Source organism: Thermobia domestica, unplaced genomic scaffold, assembly GCF_964235325.1.
Source record: "Thermobia domestica unplaced genomic scaffold, izTheDome1.hap1.1 HAP1_SCAFFOLD_238, whole genome shotgun sequence".
NCBI classification, from domain to species: domain Eukaryota; kingdom Metazoa; phylum Arthropoda; class Insecta; order Zygentoma; family Lepismatidae; genus Thermobia; species Thermobia domestica.
The window spans coordinates 82,794-106,213 of record NW_027655957.1 but is presented as its reverse complement, the minus strand read 5'-3'; the positions used below and the strand labels follow the sequence as shown (position 1 = coordinate 106,213).

The 23,420-nt window shown below is 36.9% G+C and overlaps 1 pseudogene; it reads left to right on the top strand.

Annotated features, from left to right (window-relative positions):
- The window catches only part of LOC145676599 (alpha-amylase-related protein-like), a 116,161-nt pseudogene that overhangs the window by 26,350 nt on the left and 66,391 nt on the right, over positions 1 to 23,420 (top strand).

Genomic DNA, 23,420 nt, shown 5'->3' with positions numbered 1-23,420 from the left:
GTGACGCGAAAAATTCCATCACTTTCTCAGATAGATTTTGATGCTCTATCGAATGGAGGGTTCAAATCCCTATGACTTACGGTTCCTGAGATATGGCTCCTTAAATCTCCCGAAATCCGAACTTTTTTTTTTTGGCCAATATATAGGGAACGGTAAGAGTGACGCGAAAAATTCCATCACTTCTTTGAGATAGTGTTTGATGCTCTATCGAATGGAGGGTTCAAATCCCTATGACTTACGGTTCCTGAGATATGGCTCCTTAAATCTCCCGAAATCCGAACTTTTTTTTTTTTGGCCAATATATAGGGAACGGTAAGAGTGACGCGAAAAATTCCATCACTTCTTTGAGATAGTTTTTGATGCTCTATCGAATGGAGGGTTCAAATCCCTATGACTTACGGTTCCTGAGATATGGCTCCTTAAATCTCCCGAAATCCGAACTTTTTTTTTGGCCAATATATAGGGAACGGTAAGAGAGACGCGAAAAATTCCATCACTTCTTTGAGATAGTTTTTGATGCTCTATCGAATGGAGGGTTCAAATCCCTATGACTTACGGTTCCTGAGATATGGCTCCTTAAATCTCCCGAAATCCAAACTTTTTTTTTGGCCAATATATAGGGAACGGTAAGAGAGACGCGAAAAATTCCATCACTTCTTTGAGATAGTTTTTGATGCTCTATCGAATGGAGGGTTCAAATCCCTATGACTTACGGTTCCTGAGATATGGCTCCTTAAATCTCCCGAAATCCGAACTTTTTTTTTTGGCCAATATATAGGGAACGGTAAGAGTGACGCGAAAAATTCCATCACTTCTTTGAGATAGTTTTTGATGCTCTATCGAATGGAGGGTTCAAATCCCTATGACTTACGGTTCCTGAGATATGGCTCCTTAAATCTCCCGAAATCCGAACTTTTTTTTTTTTGGCCAATATATAGGGAACGGTAAGAGTGACGCGAAAAATTCCATCACTTCTTTGAGATAGTTTTTGATGCTCTATCGAATGGAGGGTTCAAATCCCTATGACTTACGGTTCCTGAGATATGGCTCCTTAAATCTCCCGAAATCCGAACTTTTTTTTTGGCCAATATATAGGGAACGGTAAGAGAGACGCGAAAAATTCCATCACTTCTTTGAGATAGTTTTTGATGCTCTATCGAATGGAGGGTTCAAATCCCTATGACTTACGGTTCCTGAGATATGGCTCCTTAAATCTCCCGAAATCCGAACTTTTTTTTTTTTGGCCAATATATAGGGAACGGTAAGAGTGACGCGAAAAATTCCATCACTTCTTTGAGATAGTTTTTGATGCTCTATCGAATGGAGGGTTCAAATCCCTATGACTTACGGTTCCTGAGATATGGCTCCTTAAATCTCCCGAAATCCGAACTTTTTTTTTTGGCCAATATATAGGGAACGGTAAGAGTGACGCGAAAAATTCCATCACTTCTTTGAGATAGTTTTTGATGCTCTATCGAATGGAGGGTTCAAATCCCTATGACTTACGGTTCCTGAGATATGGCTCCTTAAATCTCCCGAAATCCGAACTTTTTTTTTTGGCCAATATATAGGGAACGGTAAGAGTGACGCGAAAAATTCCATCACTTCTTTGAGATAGTTTTTGATGCTCTATCGAATGGAGGGTTCAAATCCCTATGACTTACGGTTCCTGAGATATGGCTCCTTAAATCTCCCGAAATCCGAACTTTCTTTTTTTTGGCCAATATATAGGGAACGGTAAGAGTGACGCGAAAAATTCCATCACTTCTTTGAGATAGTTTTTGATGCTCTATCGAATGGAGGGTTCAAATCCCTATGACTTACGGTTCCTGAGATATGGCTCCTTAAATCTCCCGAAATCCGAACTTTTTTTTTGGCCAATATATAGGGAACGGTAAGAGTGACGCGAAAAATTCCATCACTTTCTCAGATAGATTTTGATGCTCTATCGAATGGAGGGTTCAAATCCCTATGACTTACGGTTCCTGAGATATGGCTCCTTAAATCTCCCAAAATCCGAACTTTTTTTTGGCCAATATATAGGGAACGGTAAGAGTGACGCGAAAAATTCCATCACTTCTTTGAAATAGTTTTTGATGCTCTATCGAATGGAGGGTTCAAATCCCTATGACTTACGGTTCCTGAGATATGGCTCCTTAAATCTCCCGAAATCCGAACTTTTTTTTTGGCCAATATATAGGGAACGGTAAGAGTGACGCGAAAAATTCCATCACTTTCTCAGATAGATTTTGATGCTCTATCGAATGGAGGGTTCAAATCCCTATGACTTACGGTTCCTGAGATATGGCTCCTTAAATCTCCCGAAATCCGAACTTTTTTTTGGCCAATATATAGGGAACGGTAAGAGTGACGCGAAAAATTCCATCACTTTCTCAGATAGATTTTGATGCTCTATCGAATGGAGGGTTCAAATCCCTATGACTTACGGTTCCTGAGATATGGCTCCTTAAATCTCCCAAAATCCGAACTTTTTTTTGGCCAATATATAGGGAACGGTAAGAGAGACGCGAAAAATTCCATCACTTTCTCAGATAGATTTTGATGCTCTATCGAATGGAGGGTTCAAATCCCTATGACTTACGGTTCCTGAGATATGGCTCCTTAAATCTCCCGAAATCAAAACCTTTTTTTTGGCCAATATATAGGGAACGGTAAGAGAGACGCGAAAAATTCCATCACTTCTTTGAGATAGTTTTTGATGCTCTATCGAATGGAGGGTTCAAATCCCTATGACTTACGGTTCCTGAGATATGGCTCCTTAAATCTCCCGAAATCAAAACCTTTTTTTTGGCCAATATATAGGGAACGGTAAGAGAGACGCGAAAAATTCCATCACTTCTTTGAGATAGTTTTTGATGCTCTATCGAATGGAGGGTTCAAATCCCTATGACTTACGGTTCCTGAGATATGGCTCCTTAAATCTCCCGAAATCCGAACTTTTTTTTTGGCCAATATATAGGGAACGGTAAGAGAGACGCGAAAAATTCCATCACTTCTTTGAAATAGTTTTTGATGCTCTATCGAATGGAGGGTTCAAATCCCTATGACTTACGGTTCCTGAGATATGGCTCCTTAAATCTCCCGAAATCCGAACTTTTTTTTTGGCCAATATATAGGGAACGGTAAGAGAGACGCGAAAAATTCCATCACTTCTTTGAAATAGTTTTTGATGCTCTATCGAATGGAGGGTTCAAATCCCTATGACTTACGGTTCCTGAGATATGGCTCCTTAAATCTCCCAAAATCAAAACTTTTTTTTTGGCCAATATATAGGGAACGGTAAGAGAGACGCGAAAAATTCCATCACTTTCTCAGATAGATTTTGATGCTCTATCGAATGGAGGGTTCAAATCCCTATGACTTACGGTTCCTGAGATATGGCTCCTTAAATCTCCCGAAATCAAAACCTTTTTTTTGGCCAATATATAGGGAACGGTAAGAGAGACGCGAAAAATTCCATCACTTCTTTGAAATAGTTTTTGATGCTCTATCGAATGGAGGGTTCAAATCCCTATGACTTACGGTTCCTGAGATATGGCTCCTTAAATCTCCCAAAATCCGAACATTTTTTTGGCCAATATATAGGGAACTGTAAGAGAGACGCGAAAAATTCCATCACTTTCTCAGATAGATTTTGATGCTCTATCGAATGGAGGGTTCAAATCCCTATGACTTACGGTTCCTGAGATATGGCTCCTTAAATCTCCCGAAATCAAAACCTTTTTTTTGGCCAATATATAGGGAACGGTAAGAGAGACGCGAAAAATTCCATCACTTCTTTGAAATAGTTTTTGATGCTCTATCGAATGGAGGGTTCAAATCCCTATGACTTACGGTTCCTGAGATATGGCTCCTTAAATCTCCCAAAATCCGAACTTTTTTTTGGCCAATATATAGGGAACGGTAAGAGAGACGCGAAAAATTCCATCACTTTCTCAGATAGATTTTGATGCTCTATCGAATGGAGGGTTCAAATCCCTATGACTTACGGTTCCTGAGATATGGCTCCTTAAATCTCCCGAAATCAAAACCTTTTTTTTGGCCAATATATAGGGAACGGTAAGAGAGACGCGAAAAATTCCATCACTTCTTTGAAATAGTTTTTGATGCTCTATCGAATGGAGGGTTCAAATCCCTATGACTTACGGTTCCTGAGATATGGCTCCTTAAATCTCCCAAAATCCGAACTTTTTTTTTGGCCAATATATAGGGAACGGTAAGAGAGACGCGAAAAATTCCATCACTTCTTTGAAATAGTTTTTGATGCTCTATCGAATGGAGGGTTCAAATCCCTATGACTTACGGTTCCTGAGATATGGCTCCTTAAATCTCCCGAAATCAAAACCTTTTTTTTGGCCAATATATAGGGAACGGTAAGAGAGACGCGAAAAATTCCATCACTTCTTTGAGATAGTTTTTGATGCTCTATCGAATGGAGGGTTCAAATCCCTATGACTTACGGTTCCTGAGATATGGCTCCTTAAATCTCCCGAAATCAAAACCTTTTTTTTGGCCAATATATAGGGAACGGTAAGAGAGACGCGAAAAATTCCATCACTTCTTTGAGATAGTTTTTGATGCTCTATCGAATGGAGGGTTCAAATCCCTATGACTTACGGTTCCTGAGATATGGCTCCTTAAATCTCCCGAAATCCGAACTTTTTTTTTGGCCAATATATAGGGAACGGTAAGAGAGACGCGAAAAATTCCATCACTTCTTTGAAATAGTTTTTGATGCTCTATCGAATGGAGGGTTCAAATCCCTATGACTTACGGTTCCTGAGATATGGCTCCTTAAATCTCCCGAAATCCGAACTTTTTTTTTGGCCAATATATAGGGAACGGTAAGAGAGACGCGAAAAATTCCATCACTTCTTTGAAATAGTTTTTGATGCTCTATCGAATGGAGGGTTCAAATCCCTATGACTTACGGTTCCTGAGATATGGCTCCTTAAATCTCCCGAAATCCGAACTTTTTTTTTGGCCAATATATAGGGAACGGTAAGAGAGACGCGAAAAATTCCATCACTTCTTTGAAATAGTTTTTGATGCTCTATCGAATGGAGGGTTCAAATCCCTATGACTTACGGTTCCTGAGATATGGCTCCTTAAATCTCCCGAAATCCGAACTTTTTTTTTGGCCAATATATAGGGAACGGTAAGAGAGACGCGAAAAATTCCATCACTTCTTTGAAATAGTTTTTGATGCTCTATCGAATGGAGGGTTCAAATCCCTATGACTTACGGTTCCTGAGATATGGCTCCTTAAATCTCCCGAAATCCGAACTTTTTTTTTGGCCAATATATAGGGAACGGTAAGAGAGACGCGAAAAATTCCATCACTTCTTTGAAATAGTTTTTGATGCTCTATCGAATGGAGGGTTCAAATCCCTATGACTTACGGTTCCTGAGATATGGCTCCTTAAATCTCCCGAAATCCGAACTTTTTTTTTGGCCAATATATAGGGAACGGTAAGAGAGACGCGAAAAATTCCATCACTTCTTTGAAATAGTTTTTGATGCTCTATCGAATGGAGGGTTCAAATCCCTATGACTTACGGTTCCTGAGATATGGCTCCTTAAATCTCCCGAAATCCGAACTTTTTTTTTGGCCAATATATAGGGAACGGTAAGAGAGACGCGAAAAATTCCATCACTTCTTTGAAATAGTTTTTGATGCTCTATCGAATGGAGGGTTCAAATCCCTATGACTTACGGTTCCTGAGATATGGCTCCTTAAATCTCCCGAAATCCGAACTTTTTTTTGGCCAATATATAGGGAACGGTAAGAGTGACGCGAAAAATTCCATCACTTCTTTGAAATAGTTTTTGATGCTCTATCGAATGGAGGGTTCAAATCCCTATGACTTACGGTTCCTGAGATATGGCTCCTTAAATCTCCCGAAATCAAAACTTTTTTTTTGGCCAATATATAGGGAACGGTAAGAGAGACGCGGAAAATTCCATCACTTCTTTGAGATAGTTTTTGATGCTCTATCGAATGGAGGGTTCAAATCCCTATGACTTACGGTTCCTGAGATATGGCTCCTTAAATCTCCCAAAATCAAAACTTTTTTTTTGGCCAATATATAGGGAACGGTAAGAGAGACGCGAAAAATTCCATCACTTTCTCAGATAGATTTTGATGCTCTATCGAATGGAGGGTTCAAATCCCTATGACTTACGGTTCCTGAGATATGGCTCCTTAAATCTCCCGAAATCCGAACTTTTTTTTTGGCCAATATATAGGGAACGGTAAGAGTGACGCGAAAAATTCCATCACTTTCTCAGATAGATTTTGATGCTCTATCGAATGGAGGGTTCAAATCCCTATGACTTACGGTTCCTGAGATATGGCTCCTTAAATCTCCCAAAATCAAAACTTTTTTTTTGGCCAATATATAGGGAACGGTAAGAGAGACGCGAAAAATTCCATCACTTTCTCAGATAGATTTTGATGCTCTATCGAATGGAGGGTTCAAATCCCTATGACTTACGGTTCCTGAGATATGGCTCCTTAAATCTCCCGAAATCAAAACTTTTTTTTTGGCCAATATATAGGGAACGGTAAGAGAGACGCGAAAAATTCCATCACTTCTTTGAAATAGTTTTTGATGCTCTATCGAATGGAGGGTTCAAATCCCTATGACTTACGGTTCCTGAGATATGGCTCCTTAAATCTCCCGAAATCAAAACTTTTTTTTTGGCCAATATATAGGGAACGGTAAGAGAGACGCGAAAAATTCCATCACTTCTTTGAAATAGTTTTTGATGCTCTATCGAATGGAGGGTTCAAATCCCTATGACTTACGGTTCCTGAGATATGGCTCCTTAAATCTCCCAAAATCCGAACTTTTTTTTGGCCAATATATAGGGAACGGTAAGAGTGACGCGAAAAATTCCATCACTTTCTCAGATAGATTTTGATGCTCTATCGAATGGAGGGTTCAAATCCCTATGACTTACGGTTCCTGAGATATGGCTCCTTAAATCTCCCAAAATCCGAACTTTTTTTGGCCAATATATAGGGAACGGTAAGAGTGACGCGAAAAATTCCATCACTTCTTTGAAATAGTTTTTGATGCTCTATCGAATGGAGGGTTCAAATCCCTATGACTTACGGTTCCTGAGATATGGCTCCTTAAATCTCCCGAAATCCGAACTTTTTTTTTGGCCAATATATAGGGAACGGTAAGAGTGACGCGAAAAATTCCATCACTTCTTTGAGATAGTTTTTGATGCTCTATCGAATGGAGGGTTCAAATCCCTATGACTTACGGTTCCTGAGATATGGCTCCTTAAATCTCCCAAAATCCGAACTTTTTTTGGCCAATATATAGGGAACGGTAAGAGTGACGCGAAAAATTCCATCACTTCTTTGAAATAGTTTTTGATGCTCTATCGAATGGAGGGTTCAAATCCCTATGACTTACGGTTCCTGAGATATGGCTCCTTAAATCTCCCGAAATCCGAACTTTTTTTTTGGCCAATATATAGGGAACGGTAAGAGTGACGCGAAAAATTCCATCACTTCTTTGAGATAGTTTTTGATGCTCTATCGAATGGAGGGTTCAAATCCCTATGACTTACGGTTCCTGAGATATGGCTCCTTAAATCTCCCGAAATCCGAACTTTTTTTTTGGCCAATATATAGGGAACGGTAAGAGTGACGCGAAAAATTCCATCACTTCTTTGAGATAGTTTTTGATGCTCTATCGAATGGAGGGTTCAAATCCCTATGACTTACGGTTCCTGAGATATGGCTCCTTAAATCTCCCGAAATCCGAACTTTTTTTTTTTGGCCAATATATAGGGAACGGTAAGAGTGACGCGAAAAATTCCATCACTTCTTTGAAATAGTTTTTGATGCTCTATCGAATGGAGGGTTCAAATCCCTATGACTTACGGTTCCTGAGATATGGCTCCTTAAATCTCCCGAAATCCGAACTTTTTTTTTGGCCAATATATAGGGAACGGTAAGAGAGACGCGAAAAATTCCATCACTTCTTTGAAATAGTTTTTGATGCTCTATCGAATGGAGGGTTCAAATCCCTATGACTTACGGTTCCTGAGATATTGCTCCTTAAATCTCCCGAAATCCGAACTTTTTTTTGGCCAATATATAGGGAACGGTAAGAGTGACGCGAAAAATTCCATCACTTCTTTGAAATAGTTTTTGATGCCCTATCGAATGGAGGGCTCAAAATTGAAAAATTCGCAAATAACACACATACCCCCCCCCCACACACACACACAAACACACACAGAGACATAGAGAATTCAGTACGAACTTTTTAAGTTAGTTGATAAATCAAAATTGTGGTTTGGATCTCACTGTACACACTAGTCACATTGAAATTGACGAATGTTCAAAACTGTATCAGTCAATTGAATTTTATTCTCTCATTTTCTTCTGAAATGAAACCACCTTCAAAGGATTGGAGAAAATTGTTTTTAACTGTAGGATGAAAAAAAATAATACAAATGCATGAAATAGGAATAGGGAACTTGTGGCTTTTAGAGTCATAAAGTGCAGCCTTCTGGGTTTGTTGTTTTAACGTTAACTTGCATAATGAATATGAATTATATGAGAAATATAAATCTGAAAAAGTAAATACATTATAACTTTTCTGATGTAACTAATAACTAAAATAACCACAAAAAGTCTATTCGAAACTGTTATAAGTGGCTTTCTTTGGAAATGAGCATTGTCAATGTGTCCTTGGAAACAAACAAACAAACAAACAAAAAAAAAAGATTCCTCATTCCTTCTGTAGAACATATCAATTATGATAATAGACAGATAATAACAGTAGAAAGTTTAAAATATAGTAAAGTTCTGATTATTTCATTTGCAATAGTTTAAATATCATTAAGTGGGGAATGTCCGTTTTTTGGTTGCTTACGAAAAAAATTGCCAACCAACACCTTGCTACTGCTAGCAGAAGTTTAATTTTTGATCGGTAGATGTGTATAGTACTTCTGCGTTTTTGACTTATTTTTCCCCTGAATCTTGCCTTTTACGAATATGGGCTCAAACTTTTAGCACAACCCTAAAAATGTTTGTATCTTTTTCTTAGAAACTACTGGAGGGATTTGTTTAATTTTTATACCATGCACTCTCCACTAGCTGGTAATGCTACCGAACTATAATTATTTTTCTAGGTTACATACAAAACTAACAATTGTTTTTTTAAAAAAAAATTCGAAGAATTTTATTAATGCGATTTTTTATATTCACCAAACAGTAGTTGAAATAAATAAACGAACTATGCTATAATCCTAGTTCAGTAAATAGAGGTGTATAAATAAGATTTGTGCAAAATTTGGCTACTTTAGCTTTAATAGTTTGTGAAAAATTTGTACATTATAATATCCAAAAAATGGAAATTTGAGAAATTAAAAGTTTAAAATTTACAATGGATTTTTATCAATAAGGACTATCACAATATTCTTCGTCTTTGCCCGTGTATTCTTCACCTTTCCTACACCTTCTTTTCCTCAATCTTGATTCCTTGGTTAGTTTCAAGATTGCCAACTCAGGTTCCGTTATACGGATAGGTGCTGATTGCCACGGGTGCTGACTGCCACAGCCAATTATTGGTGCTGACTGCCACGACTGTCGCTGATTGCAAATATGAAGGTGCTGACTGCCACGACGGCGTGCTGACTGCCACGAGCCTGGGAGAAACTGTATTTGGAAAGAGAGGAATTAATCCCTCATACTAAATTTATGATTATTAATTAATTTAGTAGGGATTAATTTAGTAATCATCACAGCAAATCTATGTGGCATCCTATAAGTTACAAAGTTGATCACTAAGTGGAACGACATAAACTTGGATGTTTATAAAGGGATTGTCTTTTCTGTTATATGTATATACAATTTGCACATTTCATTGTTTATATTAATTGTTTTATTGTATTATTTAATGGATATGATGGTCTGAAGCCAGCTGACAAGGGAAGTTTGGGTGAAGCAATCGCCTGCAGAGAAATAAGCATGTCATTTGAAGGACCAATTCATGCTGATTACAACAGGTAATAAAACTCCTATACGTTGAGAACTGTTTGAGATATTCAGCTTGAAAATTTATATGAGAAAATGACTGGATGCACGTTTCAATGCGTTAAGTATTCTCACCCATGGCGAAGCCTGATTGTTTGAACTTGCTATTGCTTGATCACTGGGGTCCATTCACAGACAAATTGTCCATTACAAGTTGCATGACGGATGGTAAAGACCTAATGGTTGAGAAGATACCAAAGAATTGCACACGATTTGTGCAACCATTTGATGTGTTTTGATTCCGATCAATCAAAGATTATAGTAGGAGATTTGTACATAGTATGAATCTTCTTCATCTGGACGTTATAATGTACCAACGAAACAATCAACTGAAGTAAGTGTCCATACGAATCACTTCCGATCACCGCGATACATTGGATTGTTTCAGTTTGCGTTCTGCAAGGCAGGTTACGAACAAATTATAGGCCTATAACTTTTGAATTACTTGTCGAATTTGCTTTTTGCTTTGGTTCTGCGAACTGTTCTCTTGACGGATGCAACACAATTGCACATATAAAATGTTCAAGGTGCAAGGGAGTCTTTTGCCTGCGTCATTTCTTCATAAAACAGAAGAACAACAGTGATCAATTTTCATCTCTAACCTATGATTATTGTAAACAATGTAATGACTAATTGTATCTAACAAACCCGTTAGTTATTGCGAAACACTTTTTTTCTGTTCCTTCCGATAGCTTTCAATTCGTATGTCAATATTCGTTACTAATTATGTTGTACTTAACGCGTTTAAATGCCTATATCCTCATTTTCTCATATAAACTTCCAAGTTGAATATCTCGAACCGTTCTCAACCGTACAGGAATTTTATTAGCTTGTTATAATCAGCATGAATTGGGACTTCAAATGGCATACTTATTTTCTCTGTAGGCGAGTGCTTTCTCCTGAACTTTCCTTGTGAGGTACAGCCAGCAGTGCTTTTTTGATGGAACTTTCAAGAGCTGCTCGAAACAATTTGCACAGCTGTACACAGTTCATGCTGACATAGGGAGTTCAAGTGAGAATACATAAATCGTACCAATTTTGTACGCACAGCCCTGACAAAACTGAAAGTACACTCATGTCCAAAATTATTGTCGCATATCTATAACTGTCTTCTTGTAAGAATATAATTTGATAATTTTGCAGAGTACTTTTAATACTTATATTATGTGTATAATCAGGAAATTTATATTTGTGATAAATTTCATAGGAAAAGAATTATAAATACGAAAATCATAAAGAGTAAGATAAAATGTAACTAAATGGACAAGAAAATTTTATTTTCGTTTTATTGTTCTTATTTACTGCTCTTTTGACATGAAATTTACCACATACTTGTCTTTGCCGATTATGCACATACTAATATTATAAGAAATACCGGGCGAATTCGTTATAAAATTATATTACTAGAACAACGTATTTATAATCATGTGACAATAATTTTGGACATGAGTGTACATACAGAGACCTGTTTACCTTTGTTAGGTGTTGGTCTGAACAACACGATCCTAAGGATCATCTAGTTTCTTTCATGCTTCTTGGCGTCCGGTAATGTTACGTCTAGCAACTTTCTCTCAGGCTCGTGTCAGTCAGCACGCCATCGTGGCAGTCAGCACCTTGATATTGGCAATCAGCGCCAGTCGTGGCAATCAGCACCAATAATTGGCTGTGGCAGTCAGCACCCGTGGCAGTCAGCACCCCACCCGTTATACGCTTTCTGTCCATGTCTAGCAGTAGTTTGGAGGTGTATTCACTGCTTGAAATCCCCATCTTTTCCAGAACACCAGTTCTTGCTTCACGACCACTATTAAAACATAAAACAGCATCATACATTACAATTGGTACGATTTTTGAGCCCGCAAATGTAGTTTTTGAGCATTGTTGCCATACCAGTGCATTGAAACTTTCATTGGGGTTCTGTGTTTTCCCATACAAACATTTTCCCAAAAGGGCGGCATCCGCATAGCTCTGTAGATAGGTGTGATAGCATCCATCACTGCAGCACGCAATGAATGCTTATGTTCATAATGTTCTTCAGTTGCTTGAGATCTTTTATACCCACAACAACATTTTCTCTTTTGGGACAAAGCATATGCGTTGGTTTCTCGTCAGTTGAATACTCATGAAAGTAAGTTGCCTGTTGTCTTCATCTCCTGCAGGTTGCCAAGTCTTCCCTGATTGCGTTCCTATAATATACCTTTGGCACTAAGTTTACTAACACAGACTAATAAGTAGAGCAACTCACATTATGCAGTACTGAAAGTGCTCAACTTTAAGAGCTACACATAACAATATAGTGTGGAGTTCTTCTGTACTATTCATTGTTGTCGGGAAGTTTTCTTGTTCTTTTCCTTTTTTGTTCTTTTCTCCACATCAAAGGATTACATCGAAAAGATTACAAAAGTAAAAACAAGCTTTTCATTGTTGCATTGTTATGTTCTCAAAGATTTTGCATCATAAATATTGGTTGTACAAAATATAAATACAATACGCTAAGCTTGCAGTTAAACAGAATTTTCCAAGAATTGTGCTATATATTCTAAATTATGCTTTATGCTTTAGTTTCTAAAATTATGCTTTATTATGCTTTTAAAATTAGTTTCTCCTGGGCTTTTAGACAACCGCAATCATGTTTAAGGCACCTACCATCTGTGTAAAAGGCTGTTATGCTTTTTATGTTTTTGGGTTGCCCTACTAATAAGGAAAACAATGAACTGTGAACGCAGAATGGTAAACAATAGTAAACAAAATGATCTGTCTATTATTTTCGGAACGACAAAGCAAAAATATTAGGAATGCGAACGAGACCAGATTTGAGACTGTCTCGTCTCGAAAATGTGCTCTAAAAGTGATGTTTCGACTTGAAAAATATATATTTTTCTATTGGAAGAGCTGTGTCTCGACTCGAATTTTGTCAGGAAAATTCTGTCTCGACTCGTCTCGTGCGCATTCCTAAAAAATATATTTACTACACCATTACAGAAGAGTGGGATGATCTAACAATCTGGAATGAACATTGCAACTGAAAATAGATATATTTAAGCCTCAAAATACATCAGAAACACACAATAATTTGCATTTCTGGAAGGGAATCTCATGATGTATGAACATGAAACTTCCTTCAATAAAACTGCAGAGACTGTAAATTTTGAAAATGCTACTTTGCAAAAATCGAAAATTTCAACCCCAAATACGGATATCCCCCTTAAACATACCAAAGTTGTTAATTCACTTAATCACAAATTTTATACATACTATTTTAATTTTAATCTAATGTTCAAACCTTCTAGAATATATGCAGACTTGGTCCTCAACCATATGACCGCTGACCATCCAGTTAATATAGGTACTGGAGGAAGCGCTGCAGATCCACAAAATAGGCAATATCCAGCAGTTCCTTATGGACCTGAGAATTTTCACAGTCGGTCGGATTGCCCAACGGCTAGCGCAGGAATAGAAACTTATCATGATCCTTATCAGGCAGTAGCGTAGCCAGGATGTGTGTTTGGGGGGGGGGGGCAAGTGCTGTTATAGGCACATATAGAAAAATTACAAACAAAAAAATATATAAACAAAAATATATAAAAAATTACAAACATTAAAGTACCAAAGTACATTGTCGGACCACTTTGGGGGGGCCCGGCCCCTCCGCCCCCCCCCTTCCCTACGCCACTGTTATCAGGTAAATATTTTACTTAGTAATGCAGGAGCTAAAAATTTAAGGTGCAATTAAATATATACATATAAAGTGTTTTGAATATATTTTGAGTATTACAAGAGACTCTAGCTACTCTATTTTTACCAATTCTATTACTATCTTTTTAGTAACATATGAGAGCAGGACAATCAACATTTAGACACAAAATATATTTTTAAAAAATCCAAATCTTATACATTGTCAAAGTTTAGGAAAGTTGTAAAGACGTCAATTGTCAATTTTTTCTAAAACAACTAATTTTTAGATATGTGAGACATAAAACAAAGGAACAATTTCAAAAATTCAAACACGTAACATAAAAACATAAAAAAAATTAAACGTGTTCTTTAGATGAGGACTATAAACCACGGATTTTGTACTCCTAGAAAGACAAAATCAGTGCTCACAAGGAGCACACAGTACCATGAGAAAATCACATGTCCGAATGCTCAAAAATTAAATTCTGCTCCATTGCAAACTAGAGAAACCACACTACTAGTAATAACAAATATGTGCAGTTTGAAGTTTGCTGACATTTTCGCAAATACTGTTCCTTCTGTTCCCTTACTTGTAATCGTGGATGAATTTAGTTCACTTTATTATATTTATATAATTCTATATAATCATAAATAGTAAACTGGAATTATTCATCTACTTGCATCTACTAAAGATAATCTAATCCCACCGATATTAGTGTCCAACCCCATTAGTTTTAAGTGTCGATTGGATGAATAGTGAAGCTTTCGATCACGTTTGAGTCTAAGGTCAGGCCTTATCGGCGTGGGGATGAGTAGGGATAAAAATTGAAACGTCAAAAATCAAAACTATCTGTTGTTTGTGATCGTATCACGAGGAAAACACGGACTTGTTTAAAATGAATTTTGACACATAATTAGTACCTACTTTAAGTTATTACCCTTAAGAGTGGGAAGTGATGAGATGTTAATATAATCAAAAACCATCAATCCATAGTAGAGAACACTCGGTCGAAAAGGTGTATCAGCTTTCTCAGGCTAGCCATCCTGAATTTTTTTCTAGGTTCATCCACACCAAACAAATACCGGGATAGCACCTAACATATAGATCCCAAGCCGCTTCCTTTCTTCATCTCTAACCCGAATAGTGTGCTCACCGAGGGACATCCCACGGGATTAAGGTTATAGATGCCGGTAATGCCCATATCAATCAATCAATCAATCAATCAATCAGTTTTCGAGGTTGCTGAGATTGCATAGTTATACTCTGTATGCCGTTTAAGTCCAACTTTTCTCCCCATCGCTGTGAGGCGTAGAGAGAGATACATGTAAAGGTAATCGAAAATGACTGATGTTGTCCAGTCAATAGTTTTCGGTTTCGTTTGGGTGAACTATGTGGCTTCCCGGCTATTTCTAGCATGTGCGCAAACAGACGTTTTTCTTCCGAATTCCTCTCGTAAAAGAAAATCAAAATTAGTTTTAGTTACAAAGCACTGAGGAACTTTAAAGTTATCAAAATAACAAAACAAAATAAAATCAAGTGTAACTTTCAAGATTTAGTAACAAATCAACAAAATACAAAATGTCGTTTCTTTTTAGTTTTATACTATAAAAGAATTTATGAAACATGCTTCTTTCTGTGCAAGAATGCTGGCTCGGGCATTTTCACGGTGACAATACCTAATAAGTGTAGGACAACTTAATACATCTCTTTCCATGTTTGGTTTTAACAAATTCGCATTCAATTGGTAGTTTGAGTGATATTTTGGATAATTTTGATAATCGCTGATTGGCTATTACTGTAAAATTAGATTCAAGAAAACAATTTGTTCCTGGTTACGTCAAGTCTCAATCCTATCATAAAATCAAATCTTGACTAAAACCTAGTAGTATAATTCCTTCTGTATAACTCCTCCTTAAAGGATGCATTTCAATTTGAATAATATACACGAGGTGTATTCAAAAAATATTCCCGAGTAAACAAATAAAGGACGAGAGACTTTGATCAGTGTAGATGTAGAGGGAACATTTATGCGCAGTCGTGAATTTTTTCCGTCTGTAGAAAGTGTCAGTCACTGACAATCTTCCAACGTGCAGTGCGCGATCGTCGGATTTCACTTTTTTGTAAAATGACAGAAAAACTTCACCAGTGATATTGCATGAAGTTTGGCAAAATTTGGCGATACCCAAGCGGAAACATTCAATCAGATCGGTACATTCAATTTTGAACGATAAATTTGGGCATGAGGAGAGTGTCCACGAAACTTGATTCAAGCTTTCAAACCTAACATTCCTTTGTCGTCAGGCTCCTTAATTACCCGACATGGATCCGTGTGACTTTTGGTTATTTTCCAAGCTGAAAGTGCCAGTAAATGGAACCCAATTTGAGTCAAGAGATTTCATGCGAAATGCGACGACATGGTCACCATTCCTAAAACTGTGTTCTACAAGTACTTCTAACAATGGCGGGATCGCTGGGAGAAGTCTCCGTTACCAAGGAGACTACTTTGAAAATGATTAGTGTTTCGGATTTCCAAATCAATAAATGTATTTTTGCCAACTCAAGGTTCGATATTTAATGAACGCACCTCGTATACTATGAAAAGTATGAGCCAGCTATCTATTACTTGTTATCTAGTTGTAATGTCCTCAATTAGTAAACTACATGCTGTCTGATTCTATGCCGAATAATAGGGAAATAAAGTTAAGTTTTATTGACTGTATGTGCTTAATTATTTCAAACAGGTTAGAGTGTGTAAGCTTGAGGGCCTTCACGATTTGAATCAAGGAAATGACCATGTCCGACAACAAATAGTCGAATACATGAATAAGCTTATCAATTATGGCGTTGCTGGATTTAGGCAAATATTACTATTCCCTTATTTTTTAAAATTAAGAACACCCGGAATTTTTATTCTCAATATTTAACCAAACCTGCAGGGGCGGATCCAGGACGGACTTCTGGGGGGGGCGGTGGGTTGTAATACTGCTACTTAGAGCTACTTTTAAGAGCGTCAAAAAATAAACTATATATTTTATTTATATATAAAATAAAAAAGTTTCCTCTTTTGGAGGGGGCAATCACCCCGATTGCACCCCTGGATCCGTCCCTGAATGTATCTCAATCAGTTTAACCTAAAACTAGCTCAAAATTGGCTAATAAAAAGCAATACATGTAAGAAGTGTACAAAATAAAAAAGAACAATATTTATTCAGTATCTACACTAGAGGGAGCATCATTTATAATATCCAATCGTGATAACGGAGAAACCAAAACAGGCAGAGAAAAAAAAAATTTGCACGAAGGAAGTATAAGGAAGGGGAAATATTTCTACGTATTAAATAGAAAACACCCAACAAACAATGTTACCAATCCAATATAAAGTTATTATTTTTCAAAATGCACTACGTCAGATTATATTACATATTTCAAACTAACATTTCAAACAAAAGCATAAAATATCACATTTACTATTCAGTAGTGCAAACTAAGGATGTTATTGTATCACAGACATTTAAAGTTTGGAAGCCTTTATCACATATGCAGCACAACAGAGCTGGACAGGATAATACACATCAAAAAGTATCTTTGTGTTAGATATCATGGTCATGGTATTACTTGTTTCAAATGAATAGAACGAAATTACAAAGGCTTGAACACTTAATGTTTTTTTTTTTCGAAAGGTTTTATTTTGAAAACATGGTTAGCAATTCGAACAGAAATCATTTTGCCGTTTACAGCACTTCGGTATCACAAACCGTTCCGGAGATATGGAAACCATTGCTTAAATTTGCAACACTGCTTAAATCCTGTAATTGCGGGAACTTATAATTATATATACTAAAAACTATCGCTGTAATGCTATAAAAGACAAAGAAAACAACAATCATTTTAAAAATTTCCCTCAAATATGCCATTATTAACAGTGTAGCAAACTTTATCAATGTTTATCACAGTGGAACTTACGAGGAAACTGTCTTAAGTGTAAACAACCGATTTGGCTGGGGTCCGGATACTAGTCTTCTACTTTGGTCTTCCGTAACACATATCCGGACCCCAGTCAAATCGTTTGTGTACAAGTAACGTCATTCGCTTTCTAGTTATAACATGTAGGGTCACTTTGGGGTTCCGTATTTCGGAAATTTCTGCGTATGGGCCCAAACGCCAAAATACGTGTCTCCTACTTTGGTCTTCCGTAACACATATCCGGATCCCAGCCAAATCGGCTGTGTACAAGTAAAGTAATTCGCTTCCTAGTTATGGCATGCAGTACCACATTGGGGCTCCGTATTTCGGAAATTTCTGCGTATGGGCCTAAACGCCAAAATACGTGTCTCGTACTTTGGCCTACTTTGGTCTTCCGTAACACATATCCCGACCCCAGCCAAATCGGTTGTTTACTCTTAAGACCGTTTCCTCGTTAGAATATTTTAAGTTCCACTGGCGTGATTCTAATTATATGAAAATGAAACTTAAAATGTTATAAGTTCCACTAGTGTGATTCCAATAATAACGAATAGGAAACTTGAAATGTAAGTCCCTCTGGGGTGATTCCAATAATGACGAACACGAAACTTAAAATATTATAAGTCCGACTGGCGTGATTCCAATAATGAACAGGAAACCTATACTTGGGAACGTCATTTTATTCCAGAAAACCACTTCTTGCTATCTACTACCGTTTTAGTTCTATTGGTAATCAACGTTCAGACCGGAAATGGTTTATTTCTACCACTTCTAGTTTGAATAGAGGGTTAAGGGAGAAGACGTAATTTTTTTTCTTGTGGGCACATTGGTTCAGTGGTACAGCATTTGCCTCTGGTGTTTGGGGTCCCTGGTTCGATCTCTGGGCAAGTAAGTTTGTGATGGACAACATCATGTACGTCAGTTTTCTCAGAGTACCTTCATTTCCTCCTACATTATCATTCCAGCAATTGTTCGATCATTATTCCCTGGCTTTCGTCCCACTATTACGCCGGCTAGTCTAAAGGAGACGGTGATGATGAGAAATACATGAAATGGTGGAATGAATAAAGTGGGAGGAAACAGGAGAACTACGAGAAATGCCACGCACATGGTGTTTATCCACTACAAATCTAACTTGGAACGAGCTGAGATCGAACCAAGGACCTCAAACACCAGAAGCAAAAGCTCTACCACTGAGCCACCGCGGTCTTGGTCTCTCTTAGCTTAGGGGTCCAAAATCATGGCGGGACCGCGGTGTCTCAGTGGTAGAGCGTTCACCTCTGGTGCTTGGGGTCAGGGGTTCGATCCCAGCCCCCGCCAAGTGAACTTTGTGGTGGACAAATACCGTGTGCGTGGGTTTTCTCGAGGTTCTCCTGTTTCCTCCCACTTTATTCATTCCACCATTTCATTCATCACTCATCATCACCGTCTCCTTTAGCCTAACCGGCATAAGCGTGGGACATAAAACTCAAAGATTTTTTCCAAAATCATGGCTAAAAGCTGAAAGATTTCATATAATTTAATTTCAAAGAATATTTTCTTGGGACACAGTTGACTAAAGAAAAGTTTGTGGATATTTTTTTTTTCAATTTTGATCTAGTATGTTTTGTCGAACAGACTGACGGATATATGTAGTTATTATATAAAAGGTCAATATTTGTGTATCTCATAGTTTGTATAATTAAAAAAATAATAATAAAAAAACTTAGATACATACACTGAAATGATCTTACAGAAAGACGTATAATTTCTTTCTAGGTCTACGTACTGTAATATGAAGGCAATTATCTCTTGGATATTTAATCACATGCTATTGAATTCTTTAATATATGCTTTGATAAATGAACTGGAAGCTTTTCTTTTATCTGAAATTTATCACATATATAATGAAAGTGATTTAATTTTTTGTAGAATTGATTAAGCGAACCATATGTGGCCTGAAGATCTGGAAGCCATTTTCAATCAAGTCAACGATCTGTCAACGGAACATGGGTTCACAGCTGGGCAACGACCTCTCATCTATCAGGAAGTGATTGACACAGGTAAAATACATGCTGCTGTGATTGTTGCTTAGAGATCGCGCTTTAAAAATGTTGTTTAACTTCACTTGCGGAAGAGATTTTTTTTCCTCTATGAAATTCTCACTTCATACGTACTTTAGGAAAAAATACTGTATGTGCGAGAACGATGTGAGATTTCGTAAGTACACAAGGATTTAATTAATTCCTTTGTGTGGATGTTAAAAATCTCATTAGGAAGTTATGGAAGCATTGCCTACTACAAGAGATAGTTATATATAAATAAATGTGAGATTATCATGGTAGAGTTCACCAATTATTAGAATCACGCAATCAAAGGTTATAATATTGTAGTAGTATGGGCCTGACTTGATCGAAGTTTGGACTTTGACTCCGACATTTGTGACGTCATAGGTCAAAGGTCAATGACCTTGGCCCGGGATCAATGACCTAGGGGTACTTAGGACCACCCGCCTTAAAATTTGGAAATTGCCAAATCTAAAAATTGGGTATAGTAGCCTAGGACCAGGGTATGTACCTCTATTAGTATTAGGGGTCTACTTCGTTCCCTTTCATGGGTAAAAATTGCCAAAAAGTTAAATTTCGGGAATTTTTGACCTATTGATGAGGTGTTATTACCTTATATAATTATATGAGCGTATACAGGGGTCCATTCCCTTTCATAAGATATGGATATATTGGTGCACCCATTTAAATTTTTTGAAGGGGTACCTTGGCCCACCCCTTAAATTTTGGAAATTGCCCAATTTAAACATTTGGTATTATAGTACTGGACCCTTATATGTATTATGATAAATTTGGGTGGTCCACCTCGTTCCCTTTTAGGGGTACAAAATTGCCAAAATATAAACGTAAGCAATATGTTGTACCACGTGTTTGGTTTTGGCCCAATTTACCCTCTTGAATGAGGTCCTATTACCTTATATGATTATATGATCATGTATAGGGGTCCACTCCCTATCATAAAACATACGTACATTGGTGCACCCCTTTAAATTTTTGGGAGGGTTACCTTGGCCCTACCCCCTTTAATTTTGGAAATTGCCCATTTAAACATTTTGTATTATAGTATAGAACTCTAATATAGATCGCTATAAATTTGAGTGGTCCACCTCGTTCCCTTTAGAGGTACAAAATTGCCAAAATATAAACGTAAGCAATACGTTGTACCACGTGTTTCGTTTTGGCCCAATTTACCCTCTTGGATGAGGTCCTATTACCTTATATGGTTATATGATCATGTATAGGGGTCCATTCCCTATCATAAAACATAGGTACATTGATACTCCCCTTTAAATTTTTGGGAGGGGTGCCATGACCAACCACTTAAATTTTTGAAATTTTCCAATTTAAGCATTCGGTATCATAGTACATGACCTCAACATGTATGATGATAAATTTGGGCGGTCCACCTTGTTCCCTTTTATTGGTAAAAATTGCAAAAATATAAACATAAGCAATATGTTGTACCACGTGTTTGGTTTTGGCCCAATTTATCCCCTTTGATGAAGTCTTATTATCTTATATGGTTATATGATCATGTATATAGGTTCATTTTCTATCATAAGACGTGGGTACATTGATGCAGCCTTTAAAAATTTGGGTATCTTGGCTCATCCACTCAATTTTAGAAAGTGTTTAATATAAGCATTTGGTATCATAGTACAGGACTTCAATGTGTACCATTATACATTTGGATGGTCCACCTCTTTCGCTTTCATGGGTAAAGAACTACCAAAAATCAAATTTGGCCCCCTTTGATAAGGATTTAGCACGTTATATGGGTATGTACATAGGTTTATTACCTTTATATGTTTATGTTCCCTTTTAAATTTGGGAATTATCAAATAACAAGTTGATGTCGCTTTTATGGACAAATATTCAAATTTTAAAGGTCATTGACCTATTTTACCTATCTTGATACGGCTTTATTATTGAATGAGTACAGGATTTATTAGTTTTTTCATAAGACACAGGTGTATTTGTGTACCAATCTCAAATTTTGGGAGGGGTTGTTACGATTAATTATTATCATTGTATTGAAATCTATTTGTAAATGAAACACCCTTTGAATGTTTCCGTAAAAGTAGGTGGCAACCCTGCCTTGTCACGCGACTACGTAGTAGCTCACTGCCGAGACTGGCTGCGCGAGTGAGTAGCTGACGTCACAGCCATGGCTTCCTCTCTGTGGATGACGAGAGGCCCTTCCTGTTGACTGGAAGACTGGTGAGTGTAATGTAGGAGAAAATTAGCTGTGTTTAAAAAAGAAAATGGGAACGTGAAATAGTATTATACATTAATAATTTAACAGTTGCATTTTTGTTGTGTTAAACATTATAGCTTTGGAAGACTTGAAATATTGCAAATGAAGGTGAACATAATATGTAAATTGAAGTAACAGGTATTTGATTTAAATATTTACGAGTAAGTTGTTACCATCTTTGAAAGCCTCATAAGCTTTAACTGGAAATGTTTGATTCACAGAAGAGGTGGGTGAGTTAGTGAAAGGTTCCTCTATGTCAATCCTCTTTTGGTGTTTTGTTTTATTCTAAATTTATAGAGGAGTCAGTCACTGACACTATTCAGTATCTTTCTCAAGGTAAGCTTCCTTTTGATTTCAAAAAATTAATGACAAGAAACGAAGAATTTAAATTAAAGCTAAAAGTAAATCAGATTTAGAATTTTGAACATAACCCCTCCCTATTTCGGAACTTTGAAGGAGGATTTCATAAAATAAAAGGGAAAGGATTTGTTAAATATTTTTATGAAAAAAAAAAGTATTTTCTATATATGGTTAAAGGAAAATTGAAGTAGTATTTTTAATGGAAAGTATCGATTGCTCCATTACACGTAGTGCAAAAGTAAACTTGTATTTCGGTGGATTTGTCCAGTGGTTCCTCCTTTGAAAAAAAAAGTTTTGAAGAAAGGAGCTAGGGCTGGTCTACCGAGGTAGACGTTTGCATGTTGCCCTGAATTATGTATGTTGTGGTTATTCGCAACAGGGTACATTTCTTATTGTCATATCAATAATTGGTAATTCTTCTTAAAATTGGATGGTATCTTATTCATTGGGTAAATCATTGTCAAATATTAGTATGATCATGTTGTCAGTTATTGACCTATGATGGGATTAGAAGTCCAGGACATTGGTACATTGAAACTTTGTAGGATAATTTGAGAATTGTCAAAATGGAATTACGTCATTGGTTTTGATTATTCCTGCCTATGGACCAAATACAAACTTAAGCAATACGATGTACCACGTGATTGACCTTGATGAGGTAGTGTACATTTCCTTTGTGGTGGTACTCCTTAAGTTTGAGTACACACTCCTAGAAAACAGTTGGTTCTACTAAGGTAATCAATTGACGTACATTATTGCCCTTATTGAATATATAATGATATGATTAATTCTAAGACTTAGGTATATCGAGAGAAGTATTCTTTAAATTCGGGAATTGTGATAAACAGAATTTTAACATAAGACGCGAAATTTGAAACAATACTTTAAACTTTAGTCACAGCTCATAGTCTAAGATCATTGGTGGTGGTTGAATTAACCTTGAGTTTTCAGAAATCTGATAGCTAACCTTATTGAATCTTATGACTCATAGTCTAAAGGCAATACATGCTACAACACTTTGAAATTTAATCA